The sequence below is a fragment of the Pinus tabuliformis genome, chromosome 4_1, assembly GCF_031772625.1.
Source record: "Pinus tabuliformis cultivar Carrire ecotype Pingquan chromosome 4_1, CPIR1, whole genome shotgun sequence".
NCBI lineage: Eukaryota > Viridiplantae > Streptophyta > Pinopsida > Pinales > Pinaceae > Pinus > Pinus tabuliformis.
The window spans coordinates 587,122,145-587,150,135 of record NC_142303.1 but is presented as its reverse complement, the minus strand read 5'-3'; the positions used below and the strand labels follow the sequence as shown (position 1 = coordinate 587,150,135).

The following is a 27,991-nucleotide window of genomic DNA, read 5'->3' as shown; positions in this document are numbered from 1 at the left end:
GAAAAATATATTTCGTGGCACTTCCTAATAAAGAAGGATATGTTCCTAGACCACAAAAGGCAAGTGCTAATCACATGAGTCCACAAGAGCAAGATTTATGAAAACAGGAGATTACTCAATTGCTGCAACAACAACTTATTGAGCCATGTAAAATCCCTTGGGCTTGCCCAGCTTTTTATGTGAACAAGCATAGTGAGCAGAAGAGAGGTAAGAAAAGGCTTGTTATCAATTACAAGCTCTTGAATGATGCATTTCTCCCTATCAGGTATCCTCTGCCTAATAAAGGACTCCTTCTTGCAAAAATTTCCAATGCTAATGTTTTCAGTAAATTTGATTTGAAAAGTTGGTTTTGGCAAATTGGCATTATCCTTGTAGACAGGTACAAAACAGCTTTTACAGTCCCTCATGGACAATATCAATGGACTGTAATGCCTTTTGGATTAAAAAATGCTCCCTCTGAGTTTCAAAAAAGGATGGAAGACATTTTTGGAGGGGTAGAGTTCATAATTGTGTATATAGATGATTTACTTGTTTTTAGCAGAGATGTAAATAGTCACAAGATGCATTTAGAAAAGTTCTATGAAATGGTGTACAGACATGGAATTGTTCTTTCTGATTCTGACGAGAAGTTTCAAATTGGTAAAATCAGAATTAATTTCTTAGGACTGCATATAGAACAAGGTTATAGTGGGCTTCAATCACATGTTGTGACTTATTTATGAAAATTTCCAAATGTCATTTCAGATGTTAAGAGTTTGCAGAGGTTTCTTGGTTTTCTAAATTATATCAGACAGTTTTATGAAACAATCAGATGATACTAAAACTTTGCAGAAAAGGCTAAAGACAAAGACAATTGGGTGGACAAAAGAGATGACAGAAGCAGTTAGAAACATTAAAACTAAAATCATTGAATTGCCAAAACTTAAACTTCCTGACACTAATCTTCCCTTTATATTTGAAACAGATGCTTCGCATCACACTCGGGCTGCAGTTTTGTTACAAAAGCATGGAAGGAAAGAGTTAGTCTGTGCATATGCTTCAGGCACATTTGATGACACAGAAATAAAGTATCCTTCTTCCCACAAGGAGATACTTGCAGTAAAAAGAGGGATCAAAAGATTTCATCTATTTCTTAGAAGTGTCAGATTCATTGTTCACACAGATCTCAAACACATGAAAGGAATTTTGGCAAATAAAAGATTGTTAGAACAAGGTAATACCAGAGTCCTCAGATGGGCACTATGGCTTGAAGGATTTGATTTTGATATTGTGTACAAGTCTGGTGCTGAGAATTATCTTGCAGATATGTTGACAAGAGAAGGAGCTGAGACCAAGGAGATTAAAATGTTCAGGCCTCTTCGTCAAGATGAAGCTTCATCAAGTAGCAGTTCAGTCCAGTCTAATAGAATCAGTCCAGTCGTCATTTGTAGTTTGTGTCAGTATGAGTGTTTTTGGAGTTGTTCTGTAAAAAGAGTCAAGTCTTTGCCTTTAGGTCTTCAGCAGCATATATTACAGAGATGGTTTGATTCTGAAGAAGCTATATGGTCTTATGCTAGAGAATTACCATATAGAAATAGGTCATGGCGTGTGTACTATGGATTGTCTAGAGAGTCTGTATATTTTGGTTTCATTCAGAATACTGACTGGACATGGAATGATTATTTCACAATTCATCAGAGAGCTAAGATTCATGGGTCCGTTAGAGTCATATTTTGTGCAATTGACATAGATAGTGCTGTAAATTGGTGGAGTCCCTGGTTCAAGTTATTTTTGTATAAGTATATGCCTAGAGTGTGTTGGATGCTAGATCATGCTTTCCAAAGTACCATCAGTGCTCTAATTTGGGAATTGCATGTTGCTGCACAAAATGACTATGTCATAGAGTTCAAGTTTGTCCATCAAGACACAATTGTAGTACCAGATGAAAGAGATGAATCTTTTAGTCTCTTTGTGAGTTTTCAAGGGAGGATCACTGTTGATGAAGAATACAGACCACATAATATGTATTCTTTTCCTTTTACGGTTGTTTCAGAGAAGTTGGTCCACTTGGTTGGATGGCTCCATACCACATGAGATATTTGCTCCTGAACCAGAAGAATTATTAGAAGTTGAACAGTTTGCCAGGCATAATCATGAGCATATCAGACATGATCATAAGCATGATTATGAAGACAGAGAGAATAATGATTGATAGCAAAGATCACTCATTTGATATCTTTGCATATCTTACTTTTGGTTTCCGTGGGATTTGCTCCAGCAAAAATCTCCACTATGTATTTACTTATCTAAAAAGCCGATGTCCTAGATTCCAGCTTGATTGTACTATTTACTTTATCCAATTATGTCGGATTCGGTCCCCATATGGCTTAGCCTCCAAGCGATGAGGTTAAATGATATTCAGTTAAACATGGGTATTATTTCTAGATCTCTAGATCATTTAAGAGATGCTCTTCCTACTCCTACCTCTCTTCCACACTATAGGAAGTAGATGTCTCCAGTTCAAAATTAAGGTTTACTTCTGAATCTGATGAAGGGTTAAAAGGTATTCTTTTCAAAGGAATAGAAAATTTGGATGCAACTAAGTTTGAAAGAATAAATAAAGGAATAAACTTAGCCACAGAAAAAACAGAATTGATGAAAGAAAGGTTAAAAGGTTTCCCTTCTCTTGAAAGCCTAAGACTCCGTAAGAATTATGTTAGTCTTAAAAATCTGATAGAAAATAGCCAATCATCTGCTCCACAATTTCCTCAAATTTTGGCCATGTATGGTGTCACTTCTACTCCAAGAAACCCTAGTGAACAAGCACAAGGTGAACCAAGTTCTAAGAGAGAAAGAGGTGAAACTTTTTCTTATATTCATAAAAGAAGAAAAAATAATGAAGAAATCACTGCCCATGAAGCATCTGCAACAAGTTCATTTAGCAAATATGCTGAGAAGTTGCAGAATATTCCATTAAAAATGGAAAATCCTGCCACCAAAGGATTTGGTGATACTCTGCTTGTTAATATTGATTGTTTGAGCTATGATGAAGTCATTACTGTGTTACATAATGTACATGCTTGGACTTTACAGAGAAAAACAGAAACTAAGGCAGAATGGTCAGATATTGTTACTCAGATTATTTGGTCTTTCACTGGTATTCTTAAGCAATGGTGGGATAAGTTATTAGATAAAGAGATGAACCAAATCATTGAAAATGAAGATGATCCCTTAAAGGATTTGTTTGATGCATTAACACATGAGTTTGTAGGGATTTTACCAAAAGATTCAACCACCATTCTCAGTTGTTTTTATCTCAAAGGTTATGTAATATAAACTATTTGCAAGAATATTTCTGCATTATGCAGAAATTATTGTATCAAGCAAATGATCCTCATAATGTTGCATATTTGAGGTATTATATAGTTTCCATGCTAGGGAAAATTCCAGATCTGATTAATCAGTATATTGATGAACATAAGATCAAGATTGAGAACTCATCTTTTGCTGCTATACAACAGTTAATTGAGTTCAATTTTGCAGAAAGAGTGTGCTACTGCAAAAGCTAAAAAGAATTTTCATAAGCAAATGCATTTTAGCACTAAGCTCTGCAACAATTTCAAGGAAACTTATGATTTTGGTTCCCATTCTAAATCTAAGAGGGAGAATATCAAGAATAAGCACCAAAATTGTTCATGCGAGAGAGACAAGTATTTTCCTAAAAAGAAATATTATCCTTCTAAGAAAAGTTTTAAGGGGAGAAGGGTTGTATATAGGAAAAGGACAAACCTTCAAAGAAAGTTGTTTGTTTTATTTGTGGAAAGGAAGGCCATTATGCTAATGCTTGCAGAGAAAAGAAAGACAAGAAGCAAATAAAGATCATGGATATATTTTCTTCAGTACATGATCCAAAAGATTGGGATCTCATATCCCATTCTGATGGAGAATATTTTGAAGTATCTAGTTCTTCCTCAGAATCAAAAGAAAATGAATTACCAGATATAAAAAGACTTGCACTAGATTTTGATTCGACTGACTTTGATGAGACATTTATTGCTGACATAAAAATGTTTCATTTTTCAGATAGTGTATAGGTAAACACAGCTTGATCAAGTACAGTTTACAGTCAGGAGAACGTTAACAGAGAAACTTGAAAGCCTAGAAAGTCAGCTACCTTCTTCCAGAAGATCCAAAAAAAAATTCTCAGATGAAGAATTCAGTGAGAAAGAGTTTGATTCAATGTTCAAATCTTTGATGATTACAGATGAGTCATAAGGATTAGGTATGGATACAATCACAACTCTTAAAAAGAAAATTGCAGATCTAGAGTCATCCATTCATCATACAAGAACAAAAATGATTCAGTTATCATCTAAACTTCAAATGCTTATTGGTGACTATGATTGATTGTAATTCAAAGCTAACAAGCTTGTTGATGAAGAATGTTTCAGAAGAGATTCCCTCAAAATCCACAAATGTTGATATGATAAGTATTATGGGAATTGGAGATAGAGTTATTATTCCAATTAAGATCAAATTGCCCAAAGTTAAGGAATACACTCTAGATGCTCAGATTGATTCTGGAGCAATGAGTAGTTGCTGCAAATTTGGCGCCATTCCTGCATATTATTGGTAGCGTACAAAATTACAATTTAGGGCTATTACAAAAGACTCGATGGAGATTAACCATATAGCTCCTGATTTTCCAATTTGTTTGAATGATGTCCAAGTATTTGTGACGTTGTACAGTTTTGGTACTAGTACAGATTTTTTGTTAGGACAATATTTTTTCAAGAAATTACTTCCTGTTACTTTTGATATAGATTCTGTTACTTTTTCTACAACAAAAGGTCCAGTGACAATACATGCTTCCAATGACTACACAGTTAACGTACAGCCTATTGAAGAAGACCAAATTCAGTGCAGTCTACAGGATTTGTCAAAAATTCACAAAATTGTCAAAAATGCTAAGATTCATGGCCCCAAAACATTACAAAATATTTTGGACAAGCTTCGTAAAGATTGTACAGTAAGCCGTCCAGATGCTTTTTGGACAAGAGAAAAATATTTTGTGGCACTTCCTTATAAAGAAGGATATGTTCCTAGACCATAAAAGGCAAGTGCTAATCACATGAGTCCACAAGAGTAAGATTTATGCAAACAGGAGATTACTCAATTGTTGCAACAACAACTTATTGAGCCATGTAAAAACCCTTGGGCTTGCCCAGCTTTTTATGTGAGCAAGCATAGTGAGCAGAAGAGAGGTAAGAAAAGGCTTGTTATCAATTACAAGCTCTTGAATGATGCATTGCTCCCTATCAGGTATCCTCTGCCTAATAAAGAATTCCTTCTTGCAAAAATTTCCAATGCTAATGTTTTCAGTAAATTTGATTTGAAAAGTGGGTTTTGGCAAATTGGCATTATCCCTGCAGACAGGTACAAAACAGCTTTTACAGTCCCTCATGGACAGTATCAATGGACTGTAATGCCTTACAAGTTATTGTTTGAGTGGATCGCGAGTTTGCTTGATGTCCTGAATAGCGTTTGTAGCCTATGTTGCCGTGTTGGTGTTGAAGGTGTTGAAGATGTTGGACTAGAACTTGTACTTCGTTACGCGAGGAAGCCACAATATTTTCAGTAAAAGGAAGTTGAAATACTTCTTGATAGAATTCTGCAAGATCTAAATTGGTATTCATCTCTTTTAGTCTTACCCAATGGATTCATCTTTTTCTGCATCTACTTCTATGGGTCGCTTTGGTTCCAAGCATTTTGATGATTTAGAAACAGAATAACAGTTACGATCAGGATTAGATCCTCTATGTCAGTCTGAGGGTAAAGATGTAAACTCTACATGTTTGAATGTTGAAGAATAAAACCCTCATGTGAACTGGAAACTTCTTTCTGTCTCTCCGTCTGCTGTCTATAAAGGAGTTTCCCCATTTCATCTTAAAGCCCTCAGTCAAATCAAGATCAAAGAAAAATCTCTTAATACTGAACTAAATCTTAATGCAATGATGACAATCCCACTTCTCGAGCCCCGACATATCCAGGCCGCCTTAAAGTCTGGATACCAGTATGTCCATCTCGGGATGGTGAGAGTCAGCCTTAATGCATTACATAGAAAAGGCCAACAAAATTTTTGTGTTTTCGGCACTACTGGATAATAGATGGGCATCCTTTACGCAAGATTTAATAGAAGGAATTGAGACTAGCCTGTCTGATGGCCCAGTCCAGTATGATGTATATCCAAATTTCTCCGTCGCACTTGATGACCCTCACATTCTGAAGTGTCTTACTTTAGGAGTGCAGACCCAAGGCTATGAAGGTTTCAGATCTAAGGCAAAAAATCTGTCCATTTTTTATATAACTTGTGTTCGATTTTATAATACTACCATACCTGCAGTATTGAACTCCCCTGAAAAAGAGTCTGGTATCGTTACTCTCATACAGTATGACTCTGCTTGCAACCCCGTTGCTCCTGTCTATGTTTCTAGAAGGGCACTCACCCCTCCTGATGATTGGGTCACTAATTGGAAAAAACCAACTCTTAAACCTGTTGCTGCTGCCCAATCCATAATCACTGAAACAACTGATCAAGTCATTACCAGATTTCCCAGAGTTCAGCCAGTCCAGCGTGGTGGACCCTCTGTTACGACTATTCCTACAACCGTCCCTACAAATCAATTACATCCTGTACAGTCTCCACAGCAAATTGTAATTGATCCAGCAGTCTATGAGTCACTCCAAAAGCTTTTTGTACAACCAAATCCAAATCCAGTTTTCAGCTCTGTCTGTGACCATCCGCACTGCTCAAAGACATTTTGTCAATTCTCTTCAGATCCTCCCACTCCGCATGGAGAATCTTCTGATCACCATCGTGTAAATATGATCAGATTTGTACCATCATCTGATTCTTCTGAACAAAGTTATAAAAAGGTTTCATTCTTTAATGTTCAGGAAGAATTGCTTATAGATTCAGTCTCCTCGACTACCTCTCATGGTCTTGGTTTTGTGAATACCTCTGTTATTCCTTCCTACAGGAAAAGTCCAATCGACAAGATTCCTAAATCTGTTGAGATTTCCTCTAACTCAGAAATAATTGCCTTCTTGAAAATATTCAAAGGAATTGGACCATACAATCTAGAAGATGCATGGAAGAAAAAGATGTTCAATTGGGATATCTACACACATGAAAAGGAACACTTGTATATGCAGGAAGTACTCCTCCTGGAAAAATAGCATAGGAAAGAATTCAATCAGCAGAATGATGCTGCATAGAAAGCTTGGATGCAAGCTCAGAATCAGTGGATATCATTCTACGAATGGTATTACCCTTCTATAAATCAGGTAGAAGACTCTTTGATTAAACAATTCATAAACGAGGCAAAACAAAAGAAAATCCTAGAACCTGAAAAATTTATAGAAGAGAAATTAGAGAAAAACTGAGTGGTCATTCCATCTCCTCTGTAAGCTCCAGTCTTTCATCCCAAAATCTAGAATATGTTATCCAAACTAAATATTCCAAAATCATTGATAGTTGTAAGGGTAAAAGGAGAAAATTTGATCAGGGACATATGCTTGCAGTTCAATGTAAATGTAAGGACCAAATCTAGACTATATATATATATATATATATATACAGCAAATACAACCAGAAAAGAAACACATTGAATCTCAAATTCATTTAACTCACACATTCCTGCTACTCATTCAGGAAACATATCATGACATTTCATACTTTTAACTAACATCAATGGTAATGAAATACATATGTACCGTTCACCAGAGGCGAGACTCCACTTGCTCTGCTGTCGCTGGTATTCCCTTGTAGCAGGTCACCTCCGCGAGTGAATGATGACGCACTTGATCCGAATGCGAAGACCCACCGGTTAACCTCCCAGCCTACTCCTTGGGTACTCTTCTTCCCCGCGGACCCCCGAGCTGCAATGGGGTTGTACAATGGAGACAAGCACTAGCTAGTAGAGGAGAGCACACCTTGGCTCAAGAGTCCCCTCTCTAAATCCTCTACCTCACCAAACTCACTATAGCTTCGTAATCACTGCTCTGACGACATCTCATCCATCCAACAATAGGGTTCCCAAAAGTCCCTTCTTCCATGGCTTTCCCCTTCTTTTATAGGAGTCCTCATAGGTGACACTTGTCATGTCATGCATAATTAATTATTATTTTTATCATTCAATAGCTTGATTATTCACTCACCCATGTGTCATTCTCATATCAAGGGTCTCCCAAAATTATTTACTTAAATTTTTATTTAAAACTAATATTTTCCTCACCTCAACAAGATTCCTATTTCTTCTCCTAGTTGTCTCTTTATTCCCCCCTTTTATTCCTTAATTTGTGTTCATTACTTGAAGTCAATTAATGAGTCAAGATTTTATCCCCAATCTACTCCCTAATTTAACTCAGGTTATCTCCTAGATGGATATTCTTATGCTGGTTGTTGACACATGGAGCTTCTCTACATTTCTCTAAATTTAATTTATTATTCTCATTTTAATTCACCTTCCCCTTTTCTTAATTAGGTTTAAATTAGTTTAGGATTAATCTTTATCCTTACCATTATGTTTGTCTTTCACATTTTTCCTAATTAAACCACATAATCTTCCTAGTATTTTCCAAAATGGGAAGGGTAGAGTTTTTAAGGTACTCTATTTTAATTCTTCCTATGATCCTCCTTATTCCAAGTTTTATTTTTGATTTAATTGCATTGGTTTCTAATCATCATTTACCCTTGATGTAAATTTACCTAGTTTTCATTCCTTGCTTATATTTATTTATTATTATTTGTTTTTAATGATTCCAAGGATGCCAAGTTTGGTTGTGCCCTTCAAGAACTTCCCTAGAAGTTCCAAGGGTGCCACACCTAATAGTTTATTTGTGATGTCAAGGGTGTCAATCTGGTTGTGCCCTTCAAGAACTTCCCTAGAAGTTCCAAGGGTGCCACACCTAATAGTTTATTTGTGATGCCAAGGGTGCCAAGTTGGTCATGCCCTTCAAGAAATTCCCCTAAAGTTCCAAGGGTGCCACACCTAATAGTTTATTTGTGATGCCAAGGGTGCCAAGTTGGTCGTGCCCTTCAAGAAATTCCCCTGAAGTTCCAAGGGTGCCACACCACTTGCCCTTCAAGCATCCAGTGATTACGAGGGGAAAGTATAATGCAACGTCATAGACCACTATCATCTCTTATGTTGCCTGCTATAGTGAGACTAATGGTGTCGGGGATCAAGGAATCCGCCTTGATGCGCGCCCCCCGGTAAAGTCCTCATGAGCGACCCAACTTTGGAACCTGCCCTCATGGCATCGTGATCTTCAAGGCGAAGGTGCTTCAACCCTTCCAGCCCAAGTCACGGCGGGAGTGCTAGTGGGTGGGATCAGGGACTCTGTCCCACCCCTCCCATGTAGTTCCATCCACTTGTACAACCCCATCACCCATATGTGAGTCATTCGGTCAAGCAACTAATCTGTGCCTGCAACCATTAATATATCATCAGAATATAGTTAAACATATATGGCAGATTCTAAGATCGACTTAGACTTTCAAAGATAAAATAATATGAATTTTCGTCAAACCAGGTGTCATCAACTCGTCATATGCGAGTGCCTCTGATGGTTCCCTGCCATACTCAATAATCATCAGTAACACGGTTTCTCAATGTTAGTCAATTATCATAATAGCATCATTAACAATTCCTGGTCATTCACATCATTGTCCATTGTAAGTCTGAACTAAAGGAAGTAGGTAACATAGGGAACACATCCCTCATGGCTATCATCAATAATCATCAATGGAGACATACATATTCATTAAGCTATCAAACCGTAACATCGTAGAAATATACCTATCCATAAAATTTATCCTCATTATGCTTTTAGTAGAGCGCATACATATTCTTTACTACCCTCGTCATAATTTCAAATAGAGACCAACTTAAATATTTAATATTGAAATCATCAGAATACTGATAGATAAGATACATAACCATTCAAGCTACCATAATATCAATGGAAAGCATTCATAACATCACAACCATGAATATCTCAATCGCTAATAATAGTGTCATGGGTCCAGATCCTCAATCTGAGGTCCTCTAAGAATAGAGTGTCTAAGATAATGTCGTATTAGGGTCAGGAGACTAGAGTGGGAACTACAGTAAATATGATTAGGACCGAAACTCCTAGCAAGCATAAATGGGAACTCATGGATGGTTCTGTACTTGAAACAGAAACAGAGTTTCCTCCATGGAAAAACTTTGTAATAAGACAGCACGATGGAAAAATGTACAAATTACTTCCTTCCCATCTTGATGACTCTTCTTTGTCTGCTAAAGAGTCAGTAGCAGCCACAAACTGGACAAATTTGGCATTGTCTAGCTTAGAAAAATATCTCAGAAAAGAATTTGCTTCTATAGAAACTGCATGTTCAAAAATAAATACCATGCTCGACAGAATTCTCCAGAAGCAAGACTACAACTCTATATGTCTAAATGAAAGTGTCAAAACTCTGCAGAGAATGATCAGACAATTGCTCAAAGCCTTGACAAACTCTCTCTGCAGACAGAAAAGAAAATTCATGAAGCAGCTGTTGCTCATGGAAAGGAGATCGTTAAGGTTAACCACAACCTTGACGTCATTAAAAAACAAGTTTGGGTTGTTTCCTCAGGGGTAGATTCTCTAAAAAAGAAGCCTAGTACAGAGGCTTATAAATCTTCTACTCTATTTTCAGACCCGATGACTTCAATCCCATATTCCATAACTTCATCAGTAGAAAGTTTGATCAAAGCACCAAGTTCAATAAACTTTCCTCCACCAAGCTCTACTTTCCAATACTCACCTTTTGCTAATCCTAGTTTCTTTGGGAAGATTCAGAAAGAACTAGAAGAACAAACTAGGAGTAGCCTCTCTGAATTTTTGTTTGGTGAAGAAGATGTTGAAGCTTCTAAAACAAAGGATGATCATGATACTGGAATTCATAAGATAGAACTTTCTCCTGAATTAGAAGATCTTGAAGCATGTGTAAATAATTTTTCTACTCAGGACAAAGAACATTTTGGTTTCACAAATTCTGATGATCTTGCTGACACCCAAGTCAATTCTACCTCATCCAGGTCCAAGTGGACTAGCACTTGGGATCCTGCCCCAGATCGTAGAGATCTAATGAAATCAGAATATCATAAGGACTGGTCAGCCAACTCCACTTATTCATGAAATATAGACCACTGTACAGAGGCCGAAGTAATGTCTGTATTACATTCAATGTTAGTTTGCTACAGAACCTATCTAGCTGATGATATTGGTCCTATAAATGCTACCAAGAGAATCATTGGTGGATTTGAGGGAACTTTGGATGCCTGGCTGAAAGCTGAAACATTGAAAGAGCCGAATTTGCTTCCGTCATGGGAACAGTCAGTCGTCACAAATGACGATGGAAGCACTTACATGGATCCAGTCACACATCTTCCTGTTAACAATATGATAGGAAGACTTTTGTATGGTATCACTGTTAATTTTATTGGTTTCCCTCAGATAACCAACGAAATTACTACAATTACTTTGTTGGCCATGAAGCTGCATAATATGCAACATTTTGATGAGTATTTCAATGAATTTCTGCATCGGCTTCATACTCTATCCCCAGACCTCATTCTGGAACCAAAGTGGAAAGAAATTTTTGTCCCTTATCTTCCCCAATGGGTTTCTTCAGCAATTGTGAATAAGCTCCCTGGTAAAATCAAATATTATAAATTTGGAGTCATTCGACAAGCTGTAAAAGTTGTCATCGTGGAACTTTGTTCCCAAATGAAAATTGCCTGTGCCGCTACAAATCCAGAAAAACCACATGGTTATCAACAGATTTGTAAGCAATGGCATCTCGGTAAGGTTGGAAATTCTGAGAGGCGAAGACGAAAGCATAAGAATTCAAAAAAGAATTCCTAGTCATCCTGAATCCCACAGAAAAAAAAAAAAAAAAAGATTTCAAGAAAAAGCCATATAAACATACCGAAATGTTTTCGAAAGAAAAGGAGATCATCTGCTACAGCTGTAATGAAAAGGGGCACACTGCAAACCATTTCCCTAAGAAAAAGAAGGAGACTTCAAAGAAAAAGCTCTCTTACAGAAATAAAAAAGGAAAAATCAATTTCTTTGATTTACCCAGCAGTTGTGATGAGTTACTATCTTCTGATACAGAATCAGAAAATGATTTGAATTTTGCTAATTATTCTTCATCTTTTGAAGAAGAGCTATGCAGGGATCCTCATTGTACAAAATGTAAAGATTGTGAATGTAGTGATCTTGATGTTTGTCAATGCAATGCAGTAAGAATGATGAAGGTTGATTATGAAGAAACAAGCAGGAATTACTTCACTCAAATGATGGCGGCAACAGATCCGCAGATAAAGGAGATGTACAAAACTTTGTTGATGAATCATTTGAAGTAGACGCCCCAAGTTTCAAAGAACTTCCCAAATAAAGGGTATGTTCCTCTTGCATCCCTATTCTTAGTTGAAGCCTTGACTAGGCAATATAGGAATGAAGATTTTGGTGAAGATCTACCCCAGACCCTGCCTAGTATTCACCAAGCAATAAAAGAACTGAGAAAAACAGTAAAAGAAAACAGGAAGCTATGTGTAGAGAACCACAAGGATTTATCTGTTAGACTAATGCATGCACAAGAGGCTTCTACTTCCCAGAATCCTCTAATGTCTGGAGAATTAAAAAGTTGGACCCTGCATGGTAATCGAATCAGTGGGCAAATAAATCAGACAGGGAAAATAGGAAACGATTCTGACAATGAATCAGAAAGAACTGGTCTGGGATGTAATATACTTAACAGAGATGTTATGTATTGTGTTAAGATGAAAGTCAGGATCAGATCACAGTATGAATATTGGAAGGTACTAATGGATACTAGATCCCATTTGAATATTATAAATAACACAGTTGTCAGTACACATCTAAGAAGGACAACTGCTTGCCCAAGGGTAACGACAGCCAGCGACGACATTACAACTGTGTCAGAAGTTGAAGTTGATGTATTCCTGACTGATGAAACTGGTGTTCGTCTTGTTTTTTTGATAGTTCCAGGTATGGACTGTGCGATGTACCTAGGAACGTCGTTCTTCCAAAATTTTGAAAAACATGGAGCCAAGCTAGACAGTTCTAGTCAAAGGTATGGATATTTTGTCAGTCTGAACAATAAAGAAATCTTTTTTCCATTCATTAATGCTAACTCTCCAAATAGACTGAAAATGATAGAAAGAATGGAAAATCTGTTAGAAAAAATGGAAATCAAGAAAGAAATACTAAAGACTGGAGAACATCTTGATAATGGAAAGTATGCCAGAGAAATTGCTGATATCATAGCCAAATTTAAAGAATGTTGTTCCGACGATCCCAACGCATTTTGGCATGTCAACAAACAGGAAGTTGAACTTCCACTTAAAGGTGATTTCAATGGCAAGCTAAGAAAATCCAAAGCTATTCCCATGAATTCAAAGCAATTGAAACTCTACAAAGCAGAAATCAAAGATCTACTGAAGAAAGGACTTATAAGCAAAAGCAAAAGTCCTATCGCCTACTTTGCCTTCTATGTAAATAAGCATTTAGAGATAGCCAGAGGTAAACCCAGACTTGTTGTCAACTACAAGCCTCTGAATAGTATCCTTGACTATGATGCCTATCCGCTACGTAAACCTTCCACCATACTTGCCCAAATTTCTAAATCTAAAGTATTTTCAAAGTTTGACCTTAAGTCCGGATTTTGGCAAATAGGGATAAAAGAAGTAGATAAATGGAAGACTGCCTTCTCGGTGCCAGAAGGTCATAATGAATGGAATATCATGCCATTCGGCTTGATAAACGCACCCTCTGCATTTCAAAGAATCATGGACGAAACATTTGAAGGAATGGATGATTTTCTCAAAAAATATATTGATGATTTGTTGATTCATTAAGATAATATTCCTGACCATATTAAACATCTGAAAATCTTCCTGTAGAGAATCAGAGAAAAAGGGATAGTTTAATCTAAATCAAAGATGAAATTGTTCAGATCCATGATAGACTTCCTAGGTTATAATATCCAGTATGGGTCATATAGTGCAATTCAAAGGAGTCTTAATTTTGTAGATCATTTTCCTGATGAGATCCAAGATCAGGTTCAACTCCAAAGGTTTCTTGGAAGTCTGAACTATATTTCAAAATTCTTGAAACATTGTGCTCAGGAAAGAAAATTGCTGAACAAAAGGCTTCAAAAGACTCCCATTCCATGGAATGACGAATGTACCCAAGCTATAAGAAGAATAAAACACAAAGTGAGAAATATTCATCCTCTATCTCCCATACAAGAAGGATGGAATAAGATTATTATCACAGATGCAATTTATATTGGCTGGGGTGCAGTCTTGTGTCAGAAAAATCCCAGCAATAAGAAAGAAGTTGAAGTCTGCCAGTATGCTTCATGACTATGGGCCAAGAATCAATTAAATTGGACAAGTTTAAAAAAGGAACTAAGAGCAGTATGTCTTGGTATTGCAAAGTTTAAGGATTTTGTCATTTATACCAAGTTTACTGTAAAAACTGATTGCCAAGCCTTGAAGTATGCCATTCAAAAATGTGAATTTGAAGATGCGGCTATGGTAAGATGGGTGATGCAGCTGAGCCAGTGTAATTTTGACATCAAGTTTATACCTGGAGATAAGAACAGCTTTGCTGATATGTTAAGCTGTGAATTTCTATCCAAACACTCAATCCTCTCTTTATCTTGTAATTTCATCAGAAGGGATGCAGACTTAGTCCAGATAGAAACCCCAGCATGATGGATTAGCTATGATTTGGAAATCTCATTAATAGTCCATGATGAACATTGGTTCCCCATAAAGGAAATCAGATATAGAATGGGAATTCCTTATTTGTGGAATGAAAGAATGCAGGACGAGATGAACAATGAAGCCATAGAAGCCCTGGATTATTTAGAGCATATTGGAAGTATTTCTTATGTGCTCCAGAGAAGTGATGATGATGAAGACCTGATCGAATGTTGCCATATCACCTTCAGAAAATTCAACAACCATCTCAACAAAAATAACTTTGATGAGAACCAGCAGAAAGAAGCATTCTACACAGGTATGAACTTACAAAATTATTCTTCTAATCTGTTTTATTCCATGCAGTTCTCTTTTCTCTATGAAGGATGGATGGTTGATATAATGGAGGAAGAAGACCCTACTCCAGATTGGTTTATTGAATGGTGGAAAATCTATGGCCTATTTGCCCTTATCATAAAGCCATTTTCCCTAAATATGCTAAAAATCTATTTATTTAGTGAACCAACAACACATCAATCCAGAATACTGTACAAATCTGTAAAATATATTGCTGATATTGAAGATCTCCATTTCCTCCATGGGGTCAGAAGGTGAGGTCATGTCAGATGGTTTGTCACTAATCACTATAAAGACAGGACAATCGCCACCAGCAATGCCCATTCTAGCTATGATGATTTCCATGATCAAGTGGATCCAAAATCAAATCCTTTCGAGTACATAAATTTCTTGGAGCCACCTGATAGTCATGCTTCACAGATTTGGGAATCCGAAAAGGACGTACGAGTGCAGTGTTTCTCGAATTACTTGATTGAAAGATTCCGGTACCAGCACTACTCACATCCCCAAATCGAATACTATGTCTTATGATTGTGTTGTCTTTCCAATCGACGTTGGTATTGGACAAGCTTTAGTGGGTTCACCTGTTTCTGAATCTCCATTGTGTAACTTTAGGTACAATAATAAGGCTCTAGTGGGATCACATGTTTGGATTCCCCACTATGTTTTACTTTTGCTTTTGTCTGAAGATTCAGTCCCCATATGCATTTAGCTTTCCGAAAGGAAAAGGGACAAGATAATATGAGCTGTCCACTCATACCCGAATCTAGTCTGTACATATTTTACTTTTGAGTAAGCAAGTTAATGCTTCACAGTGTTTGTCCCCCTTCAAGCTATAAATTTGAAGGTAAGGCTCATTCGAAGAGGAGGTGGAAAGGAGAGAATTTTAGGAAAAGCTAGAGAGGATTTTCTAGGCTCAGTCTGCTTGTCTGCCAGGTAGCATACGGGGTTTCTTATGCTTTGCTAAGATACTATTGTTAAATGCTGCAGTAGTCCACCTGAGAAAGAACTTCCTTGATTCCATTGAGTCTGATCGAGTCTATAATATTTTCTTCCATTAATAAATCATGATTTCCCGCAGTTATATCTTATCCACATTCTATATCTTTTGAAGATCTTGTAAATGAGACCTGATGGGATGGATAACATGAACTAAAATATTTTCAAAATTTGATTTAAAGGCGGGATTTTGGCAAGTAGCCATCTCAAAAGAAGATAAGTTCAAGAATGCTTTCAATATTCCTACAGGCCACTATGAGTGGAATGTCATGCCTTTTGGACTGAAAAATGCACCATCCAAATTCCAAAGGGTAATGGATAAAAATTTTAAACCTTATTTTGATTGGCTCATAGTATACATTGATGATGTTCTAATTTTTTCTTAGAACATCCAAGACCATTTCAAGCATGTTCATACATTCAAATAGTTGATAAAGCATAATGGTCTAGTTTTAAGCAAGAAAAAGATAGAAGTTTTTCAAACTACTATCAGATTTCTTGGCTCTTGACATATTTGTTATGAATATATTTTTAATAAAATTGAATGTGTCATTTGTTTCCTTTCCACTAGTGATGTTGAGGAATCTGCTAAGATTGCAATTGTATCCTTTGATTAGAACAACCTTCCAAATCGAACTTAACCAAAGAAGAATATGGATCCCTTAATCATATCAACAGCTACACTAACATTATCATTATGAAAGTTCCTTTGAGTAATGCCATGATCCTCATAAACACTAATGACTACAATCCCCAAATTAAAGAAATCTTGTCTAGAATCTTCTCTCCATGAAATTAACATCATTTTTGCATATTCCACTACAAACAATGATATTGTAGAATACAAATCTTAACAACTTCAATATCCTCTTGATATTTGATCAAAGAGTGTAAATTTTACACTTCCATGATTGGATATAGACCTATAGTGTGGTCTTATAAGAAACAAAACAATATTTCCTTATTAACCACAAAAGTCGATCGTCAAGGTGTAGTTAATGCTAACATAGAGGTTGTGTGGATTGCAACCTAATGTTGGAGTTCCAATTTTCTTTCAAGAGTCAATTGTAGTGTATTTTGATAATTAGATTGCAACAAAAGTAATTGATAATCATGTTACTCATGGTGAAATGAAATATGTGGATCTTTACACTTATTATTTGAGATAAATGGTAGAGGAAGCCCAACAATCTAACCATTACCTATTGAGTTTTTTAGGAATGGTTCACAATCCATTTTTTCAAAGAATAATTGTAACCCTTTTTCAATGACCACATTTTTTAAGAATATTTTATTTATTTGCTATATTTCCACTTTACATTTAACAAACTTCTTCATGCAATGACTTTCAATGTAATTATTATTGAGATTTCTCACTTTGATTAGTTGTAATGTAATTTCTTATCAATGAATTCAACAAGATCATTATATTAGGTAACTTAAACATTTCCTAATTAGATTGACAGATTCATGACATTAACCTTCAATTTCTTATATGATTTAATTTTCAATATTTGCATTCATTATCCACAATGATCACAAGTTATGAGAAAATAAAACAATGACTAGCGATGAAAACAAATGATCTCTTTTACGCACACATTTTCATGTGCACATTACCCACAATGATCACAAGTTATAAGAAAATAAAACAAAGGCTATTGATGAAAACAAATGATCTCTCTCTTGTATGCGTATGCACGTGCACACTCTCTTCACACGCACGCAAGTGATGCACTATTATCTTGATCTTTATTGATTTTCTCTCTATCCATATTATCAATGTTAATAGTTTTATTAAACCTTCATTATATGCATTATAATGATACAATTTTCCTGGAATAAGTATTGTTTTTATGTTTCAATGTATTATTTAACTTAACCAATTTGGTTATGTTTAATTTCATTTTAGTTTAAGTACATGCTCCATTTATGACTTTCATTGTCAAATGTATCTCTCAACTAAAGTTTATGCATGAAGAATTTATTATCATTAAATTCGGTTAGCCACTCACTCAATTGCGAATTATGCATTTTTTTTGTTACATTATATAGAAAATATGGATAGTCATTAACTTTTAATAGATGATTTTTTGTTTTTTGTTTTTTGTTTTTTGTTTTTTTTGTAGAGGGCAAGAAAAATATACATACATTAGCGTGACAAACCAATCATATAGATGTATATGACAGAAGACATGAAAGTATTATGACATTGAAATAAATGAACATTTAGTTATGTTGTTTAGTTATTTTATTCTTTATCATGTAATTACTTAAAAAATTCATAGTAAAAAAAATTATTATTTTGTTTGAAGAGGCTACAAGCCCCTTCTCATTGCTCTTAATGAATGGACCATGGATATCCTTAAGAGTGTATGTGGGCACACTCTCTCTCTCTTTGTTTTTTATTTTACTTTTCTATCTACTTCTAAAACTAGAATTATTTTAGTCCAATAATTATAGATTTAATAATATTAAATGAATACATCACCATAAATTTTGATTTATAATTAGAAATTTATATTTTAAATCAATTTAATAGTTGTTGTATGTATGCTTTAAACATTTCTAATTTTGCATTTTATTCAATCAAGATAATAGACATTTTAAACATTTTTTTTAATTATTGATATTTTTGTATGTTTCTTTTGGAAATAGCAATGATTGTTTGATTTTAATTAATATGTTTAGGTATTTAAAATAAATGTGTATGATATATTGATTTATACTTTGAAATGTGTGTGAGCTTGCTCTAGCCATGCTTGGTGGTTAGATTATGTTTGAATGCTTGTGCTTTACCATTTTGGCTTGTGTAACGATCAAACTAATATGTTAATATTTGTTTTCAAATGTTTGTGTGTGTTTTATTTTGCAATACTTGATGTGCATTTATGATTGTATATATGAATGTTTATTATTTAGGTTTCATTTATATGAATGTGTAATGTTTTGTATGTTTATGATTATTGATTGAAAATTTGATGTGTGTGAATTTGCAATATTTTTATGTGATGATCAAAATTTGGTGTGTGAATTTGTAACATTTTTGGGTGTGATTAAAATTTGATGTGCATTCATGATTACATATATGGATGTTTAATGTGTATTCATGATTGTGTATAAGAATGTTGTTTCCCTTTTTATTAATGTATTTGGATATTTAGAATGAGTATGCATGACATGTTGATTTATACTTTAGAATGTGCGAGTTCGATCAAAATTTGATGTGTAATTTTTTTTTTTTAACTGAAATGGGTATGGATTTTTAGTAATAAAGAGCTCCAAATGGCCGAAGCCTTACAATCTTCAGTGCAGGACTTTTACATTTTCATGTTACAAGCTGATGTCTTTTTCATGGGATGCAAATTTTTTCTGGTTCTCCCTCGTTTATGCTGAGGTCTCCTTGGCTCAAAAGACATCCTTTGTTGGCATAATAGTTCGCTTCTTTATTTGATTCTCTGAGAATATGGTAGCATTTAAAGGAAGTGAAGCCTTGTAGGATATATCTCAGCCTTTGCAGATTCTTATTTAATTCGACATCATTAAATTGACCTTTCGAATGTACATTTTGATCAGGATTTTTGAATCAACGAATGCTTGCAGCTCTCGGTGTCCTCTTTATTTTGTTATTTAACATGCTTTTGTCAAGCTTAGGATTTCTACTTGGTTGTTGGTTCGTTGTCCTAGTTCCCAACAAAATATTTCTTTGTTGCTTTCGTTAGAAGAGTATATGAGTCCTCCAACTCCCTCTATCTCAGGGTTCCCTTTTGTGGCACCATCAAAGAAGACTGTAGTTATTCCTTGCTGCCTCCACCAACTCTGAAATATTTTGTCCTTATCTCTTAACCTCCACTCAAGATTGAGTTGGGGTTGTCCAACACTATGGATCCATTGGGTTAATGCAAGGGTTCCAAGCTAGCTCTTTTCCTCCTGCTACATCGAAGAGTCATCTTTGAGTTTTTTGGAGTTCAAAGTTTCCAGGAGAAGGCCTTTTGCTTTTGCTGCTACCGTGTTGGGTGTCCAGACTACATTGTTGAATATCTGCTTATTTCTAGCTAACCATAGCTTCCAACACACAAATTTGGGAATGGTGATCCAGATTCTGGCCCATGAGGAGTTGAGGGAGGACAAAAGATAGCGATCTTTCCATGATAAAAAGAAGTCCACTATTGAAATTTAGTGGGGATTTCCGCCTTGAGTCCTTGGAGTATGAGTGTCCAAACTTTGTTTACAAATGAGCAGTCTACAAACAGGTGATCCATGGTTTCCGTGGCCTCTTTGCATAGTGAGCATCTATGCGGACCTGCTATTTTCCTTTTCAATAAGTTTTCACCAGTCAAAATCTTTTTGAGTATTAATATCCAGAAGAAGAAGTTAACCTTGGGCAGCGCCAATGGATGCCATACCTCCATCCAAAACCTTGTAGGGAGAGATCTATCTCTGTGTGATTGCAACAACTCGTAACCTTTGGTTGAGGAGTATACTCTTGTAGGTCCACAACCCCATTTATCTTTTTCTGTCTTGTGCACCGGAGTTGCTTCACGAAGTTCTTCTTTTAGAATTTCTGTTTGCTGTGATAAATGATATGGTATGTTATTAAAGTTCCAATCAATCCAAAACCTGGATTCGTCCCATTTTGAGATATCATATATTATCTTATCTCCTCTACTTTCAAGAAGCTCACAGATTTCTTGCAGGCTATCATTTGATGCTAAGGGTCACTGCCCCATTATGCGATCTGTTCTCAAATTGACATGCTTACCATTCCTAGGGATACGATACAGATTTTGGGAGAAGAATCACAATCCTTTGATGCACAGTTGCCATAGCAGCGTGCTCCTTTTGTTGTTTGTGTTTTGCAGGTTTCTGAGCTTTGCATTTGGTATATTATTATGCCTCAATGTTTTGCTGACAGGGTGGTTGGGGTCGCTGTGGAGCTTCCATAGTATCTTGCATCCCAAAGCTATATTGGCGAGGTCCGGATCGCAAATTTGAAGGCCGCCTTCTCTCATGGTTCTCTTTGTTGTCTCCTATTTAACCAAATGGAATTTGTTCTGATTTCCTTTGCCTCCATGCCATAGAAAATCTCTCATGATTTTATTAATTTTCCCTGAAATCGACTTTGGTTCCACGAGGTAGGACGCTTGAGATATTGGCAGAGATGAAAGAACGGATTTTATCAGAGCTAATTTGCCACCATGAGTTAGCCATTGACCTCCCCATGCAGCGATTTTGCCTTTGATTTTTGTTATTACTCCTTCCCACAAATTGACTCTGTTTGTGCCTAATGTTAATGGCAGTCCAAGATAATTGATTTTGTCCCATTTTGAGTATCCGTTGAACCCCAAATTGTGAGCTATGTTTTGAGTTTCTTCCTCTTCTGCATTCCAACTATAGACTACGCTTTTTATTTCACTAGTTAGTGCTCCAGTTGCTTTGCAGTAGGCTTGGATAGTATTTTTGAATGCAGAGGCTATTCTGTTTGAAGCTCCGCCCAACATGACGGAATCATCCATGAACAAGGCGTGATTTATCGCTTTGAGATCCTTAGTTATTTTCAAACCTGGGGTAGCTCCTACTATCATGTCCTGCTCCAACTTTCTGCTCAACGTATCCACCATTAAAATGTAAAGAAATGGAGAAAGGGGGCATCCTTGCCTCAACCCCCTCGTGGCTTGGAAGAAATCAACTGGCCTCCCATTTACAAAAGGCGCAATCCAAGGACTTATGGTACAAGATTGGATCAGTTTGACAAATTCTTGGTTAATTCCGAAGGAAATTAGAGCTTGATAAAGGAAGGGCAGCTTTACTCTATCGAATGCATTGCCCATGTCTAACTTGATTAGCATGCCTTTCTCGTTTCTAAGGTTGCTAGAGTGCATGGCTTCCTGAACTTGAATTACGTTATCCAAAATGTGTCTCCCATTGACGAAGCCTCCTTGCGAATCTGATATGAGTTTGTTTAGCAGTGGCTTTATTCTGTTTGCAAGGAGTTTTGCAATTATTTTGTATGAAGCATTGCATAAAGAGATTGGCCTAAACCTGTCAAAGGAAGCGGGGTTTGACTCTTTCGATATTAAAGCAAGGAATGTTGAGTTGGTGCTGCCACCCAATTTTGCTTTCTGAAGGAATCCTTTTATCATTCGAATAAGATCTGTTTTGATTATGTCCCAACATATCCTGTAGAAGTGAATGGTGAACCCATCTGGCCCAGGGGCTTTATCTGGATTCATGGACCAAATAATTTTGTTGATTTCTTCTTCATTGGTTTGCCTCAACAATACTGCGTTGTCCTCTTTAGTGACCAGCGCCGGAATGTTATTTAGGAATTATTTTTTGTCTTCTTCACAGTCATCATTCTCTTTACTGTAAAGATGGTGGAAATGTAATGCAGCAACAGATTTTATTTGATCTATTCCTTTGCATGACCTCCCATTGGAGGTGGTGATCTCTGTGATGTGATTCTTGGAGAGACAGACTCTACATTGTCGATGGAAATATGTTGTGTTTCTATCTCCGGCTTCCAACCAAAGGCTCCGAGACTTTAACCTCCAATATTCTTCTTCATTTCTGAAGGAGAAAAATGTTTTGCATTGGGCTTCTTGCTCCTTTCCTAGCTCTGTTTTAGTTATATCTATTGTATCCATTTCCCTTTGCAGCTTTTCTAGGTGCTGCACTGACTCCATTCTTTCTTTGGGAGTATTTGATGGGAGTTTACTAAAGGGCCTTTTCTGTTATTTTTAATTTTTGTTCCCATACATAATTGGGGGAGCCATTGACTGAGGTGGACCATGCTAATTGGACCATTTCTGTAGAGCCACTCTTTCCATTCCACAATGGGTTGAATCTAAAAGGGATTGGACCCATATTTTCTTCCTCCTCTAACATTAGCCGGATGGGTTTGTGACTTGAGGTAAGCTTGGGAAGAATGGCTGATGAGATTAACCTCCTTTCCATCAACATTGTGCTTTGAACCAAGAAACTGTCCAATCTGGCAGATATGTGGTCTTCCCCTGTCCTGTTATTGGTCTAGGTGTAAAGCCCTTTTCTTGGTTTAAAATCCAGTAAGTCCCATTGTTGTATCATGTCTTCTACTACATAGATCATCTGATCCTTGCTGGTCCTGCCCCCTCTCTTTTCTTTTTCATTCATCACTAGATTTATATCTCCAACTATGATTATGTTGTTTGGGGTATTCAGTTCCAAAAACTCGTTTAATGTTTTCCAACAGTCTTTCTTTTCAAAATACAATACCGGTACATATAAATTGAATAATGCAATGGTTAACTTACTTGCTATGTGCTTCAGCTCATGTGAAGCTCCAGTGTTGTGTGTTGTGGGAGTTGACAACCTTGAACTAGTCTCCGTTCCACAGGGTTGCTATTCTATCGGAAGAGCCTCTTGCGCTTATTGCTTTTCCTGCGTTCTTCTGCCATTTCTTTTTGCTGATCTCTAGGACCTCCCCTTCTATCTTTGTCTCTTGGAGCATTAGGATGTCTGTTGGTTCCGCTTTCAGTGGATCTTTGACTGCTTCAATTTTCATCGGGTTCCCCAACCCTCTGCAGTTCCAAGAGACGATTTTCATTACTTACTGTTAGGGGTGGTTGGGCCTCCTCCTTTTGGTGGCCTTGTCCTTGTACTTTTTCCAATTGACATTTCTATAGTGGGTTGACTTCCTTGAGTCTTTTGCCTTTCAGCGTCTTCCTCCCTTGCTTCTCTACGAGACTTTCTTCCTGCTCTTTTGGCAGGCCTTTCTAAGATCTCATCCTCTAATGAGCTTGGTGATTCATGTACTTTCTTTCTTGCTATGTCGGCATAAGAGGGGGAGGGGACTACTTCGGGGGTTCCTGTGTTTTGCCCTTGCTCCTCTGTTCCTTTCCTGTTAGGAGGGGATTTGGGTTGTTCACTGCAGTCCTTATTTACTTCCGGCTCTTCTGCGGCCTTACTGGGCTCTGCATTTTGAGATCCTGATTTCGACATGGGGTTGGAGTTCCCATCTTTTTGTTCCTGCCCCGTTGGCCCAGGGTTGTTTTCCTTTGTTATTCCTTTGCTTCTAGGTTTTTTTGTCCCCGCTTTTTGCATTTTTGTCCATTGTTTTGCTTCCTCGCTCTCTTCTTCTTCCTTTTTTTGCAATGTCTTGCGAAATGGCCGTAGCCGTGATAGTGCCAACATTTGAAATGTAATTGTTCATAATCTAGCTCCTAGATGTGCTTCCAGTCTGCTACAGTAAGTTTAATTGCCCCTGGCAGCCCTACAGTCCACGTAGATCCGTGCGCATGAGTACTAATCCTTTCGCACTGCTTGATCAATATACCTTCCAAGCGAATTTCCAATATCTTGCAGTGATTTTTGATTCCAGCAATGTAAAGGAAGATGAGGTAGGCAGACCCAAATTGGAACGACAGACAACACATCCTGGGTTGGGTCGAAATCAGGGGTCCATTTGTTTAGGTATAAAGCCTGAGGCCCCATGAAGTATGGGCCGTTTCTGAAGATGAGATTTTTGTCCTCAGAGCTTTCGAACATGAATACATAGAATCCTTTTCCTATAAAGTGGCTCTTGCTTCCTTTTGATATGAGCGGCGTCCAATTCCTCTGCACCCAAGCTTCAACGGATTTGGGAGAAGGCCAAAGCCCGGTAAACTGTCCTATGAGCCCTTTGTCTGCAAGATTCACTGCTGATATGCATGTTTCTGCAATTGGCAATTCCACGATTGGGATGCAATCCAACTTTTTGACGAATTTCTGTTGAGTCTCGGATAGTGGTCTCTTGAGAGATTCGGCGATGAGCTTCTTGAACGCGAGTTCGGGCAAGGGAGGGGAGGGATCAGCACCCCCGCCAGCCTCCATTGGAGCTACAAACCTGTGAAGAGGTCTCTGTGGCGACGTTGTCTAGGTCATGGGCTGCGCAACATAGCACAGTGAAAAAAATCTGTAGTACCCAAAAAAACACTCTTAATTAAAATTTGATGTGTAATTTAGAATGTGTGAGTTTGCATATTTTTTTTTGTTGATGTATGTATGTGAATTTCCTTGAATATTTGTATGTTTGTGACTTTGATTGAAAATTTGATGTGTGTCAATTTGCAATATTTGTGTTATGATCAAAATTTAGTGAGTATTTATGATTATGTATATGAATGTATGAATATTTGTGTTATGATCAAAATTTGGTGAGTATTTATGATTATGTATATGAATGTATGAAGTGTATTCATGATTATGTATAAGAATGTTGTCTTGGTTTTATTAATATGTTTGGATATTTAGAATGAGTATGCATATCAAGTTAACTTGTAATTTAGAATTTGAATTTGGGACTATTTTTAGCCCAAGGCTCCCCTATTTCAATTCCCCTATTTTTAACCGGATATTTACCAAGTTTTCGACGTTCAAATGATTCAGTTCTGAGAAAAAGTAACACGTGGGGGATAACAATGTCAAATTATAGGCACTCTAACTCCATTTTTAATTGTTCAAAACTTAAAGCTTTAGAACAGATTACAGACACATCGTTCCATTTGAAACTCATAAAATTTGTTCGGATAGGCCAAATCCCGGACAGTATTGTCACCAAACCATCAGAAACTCATTAATGCTTTCATTGATAGTCCAAAATATACACCTTTGCATCTCTTTCACAGTTCAAATGCTCGGAAAAAAGTTATCGGAATTTGAACGGCCCAGAAGAAGAAGAAAAAAATGATAATATATTTTCTCCAATTGTAAAGCTTCAAATACTTACCAAAACTTGCTCAACTGTGTCGAATTTACACGAAGATTTGCTTCATTTTGTTTCATATTCACCGTTCAAAAGCTTCCAAAATCCCTCAGAAATGGCAGAAATCGTTCAAATTGCAGATCGTTAATTAGGGTTTCAGAGTAGTCTCAGTAGTGGCAGTAGAGTCCGAGCTTCACTGCGCTGGAAAAAGTGGGAGCGAGAAAACATGGTTAAAAACATAACCAAATTACCGACTTGGTTAAATTTTCAGTCATCAACATTGCGGACAACTTCTTTTGGTCATCAATCCCTCTGTTCAGATACTTTGTCGAGAGGGACCACAATCACTCCACGTGGAAACAATCACTCCAAAAAAGCCACTTGTCACAAACTCCAACAGGGCTTGCTTTGTTATAGCATTATCACCCTTAAAAGTCTACCCCTTTATATTGAAAAGTTACCACAGTAGTAGTGGCCCATTTATAAGAGGAAGAATGGGGAGTTAGAGTAATGTGTTTTTAGCAAGGGTAACAATAGTAGTGGTATAGTGGTGAAGTAGTTAGTTTGAATTGTTTTTGGTGTTTTGATGTGCTTGGGCTATGTTAATTAATATGGGAAATATTTTTTTAAAATCGTTTTATTAATGAAATAAATATATAACATTATTACAACATTTAAATAATATTTTTAACAGTTTAATATATTTTAATTATAAATAATTTTTTATAATTAATTAAATTATTATTTATTTATTAAATAATTAATTAAATTATTATTTATTTATTAAATAATTAATTAATTTAATTATAAATAATTAAATATTTTAAAATAATTATTATTATTACTAAATTACCAAATTATTTTAAACATGCAACCTAATCTATATTATTAAAATAGAGTTTATAGGATTATGTTTAATAATAAATGTCATTTTCTTGTTTTTCTTTTGATTTTATTTTGTAATTTAAGATTCATTTTTTTGTTTTTTTCCAAACTTGATGTTGTTTATGTCGGAAATCACATGGGAGCTCTTCAAAACTTCAAATATTAGTTTTAAATTCATTATGATGATGTCTTCTTGAGAATATTTCGCCTATATTTGGAAGGGGAATTTATAAAATGGTTTAGGATTCAAAACTTCAAATATTAGTTTTAAATTCATTATGATGATGTTTTCTTGAGAATATTTTTCTTATATTTGGAAGGGGAATTTATAAAATGGTTTATAATTTTGAGGTTTATCATAGTCAAGCATGGTATTGTGACAAAAATTATCTCCACATGAAAATCATGGACAAGGAATTTATAAAATGGTTTAGAATTTTGAGGTTTATCATAGCCAACCATGGTATTGTGACAAAAATTATCTCCATATGAAAATCATGGACAATCATGGTCAACCATGGTCGAACGTCACATCGTGACAAAAATTGTCTCGACATGAAAATCAACCATGGTCAACCATGGAAAACCATGGTCCAACATCGCATTGTGACAAAGATTGTCTCGATACGAAAATAAACCACGGTCAACCATGGTATAATGTTTCATTCTGACAAAGATTGTCTCGATATGAAAATCAATCATGGTCTAACATCACATTATGACAAAGATTGTCTCGATATGTAAATCAATGATGGTCCAACCTCGCATTGTGATAAAAATTGTCTCAATTTGAAAATCAACCATGGTCAACCATGTGTTTATAATATTTATCTTTGGGTTTATAATATTTCTCCCTTAGGTTTAATATTATCCCCTTGGGGTTTTAGTATTTATCCCTTGGGTTTATTATTCCCTTTGGTTTATAATATCAATCATGGTCAATCATAACCAGTCATGGTCAACCATGGTCGAATATAGCATTATGACGAAAATTGTCTCCACATGGACAATCATGGGTTAACCATGGTTGATCATGGTCAAAGATGGTCGAATGTCACATTGTGAAAAATATTGTCTCGACCTAAAAATAAATCATGGTCATCCATGGTCAACCATGGTTCAATGTCGCATTGTGAAAAATATTGTTTTGATATGTAAATCAACCATGGTCTTGAATGTTGCATTGTGACAAAAAATGTCTCCATATGAAAATAATGGAAAA

At 36.2% G+C, this 27,991-nt stretch overlaps 1 long non-coding RNA gene across 3 annotated transcripts in view; it reads left to right on the top strand.

The window, feature by feature from the left end:
* Positions 1-27,991, top strand: part of LOC149177328 (uncharacterized) — a 234,589-nt gene that overhangs the window by 136,186 nt on the left and 70,412 nt on the right. For 2 of the 3 annotated variants that reach the window (XR_016258760.1, XR_016258758.1), the window contains exon 5: positions 18,293-18,532. The exons of the other annotated variant lie outside the window; for it this stretch is intronic. This is a non-coding gene — a long non-coding RNA (uncharacterized LOC149177328). Of the gene's footprint in view, positions 1-18,292; positions 18,533-27,991 lie in introns of those variants that run through there. 3 annotated transcript variants of the gene reach the window in all.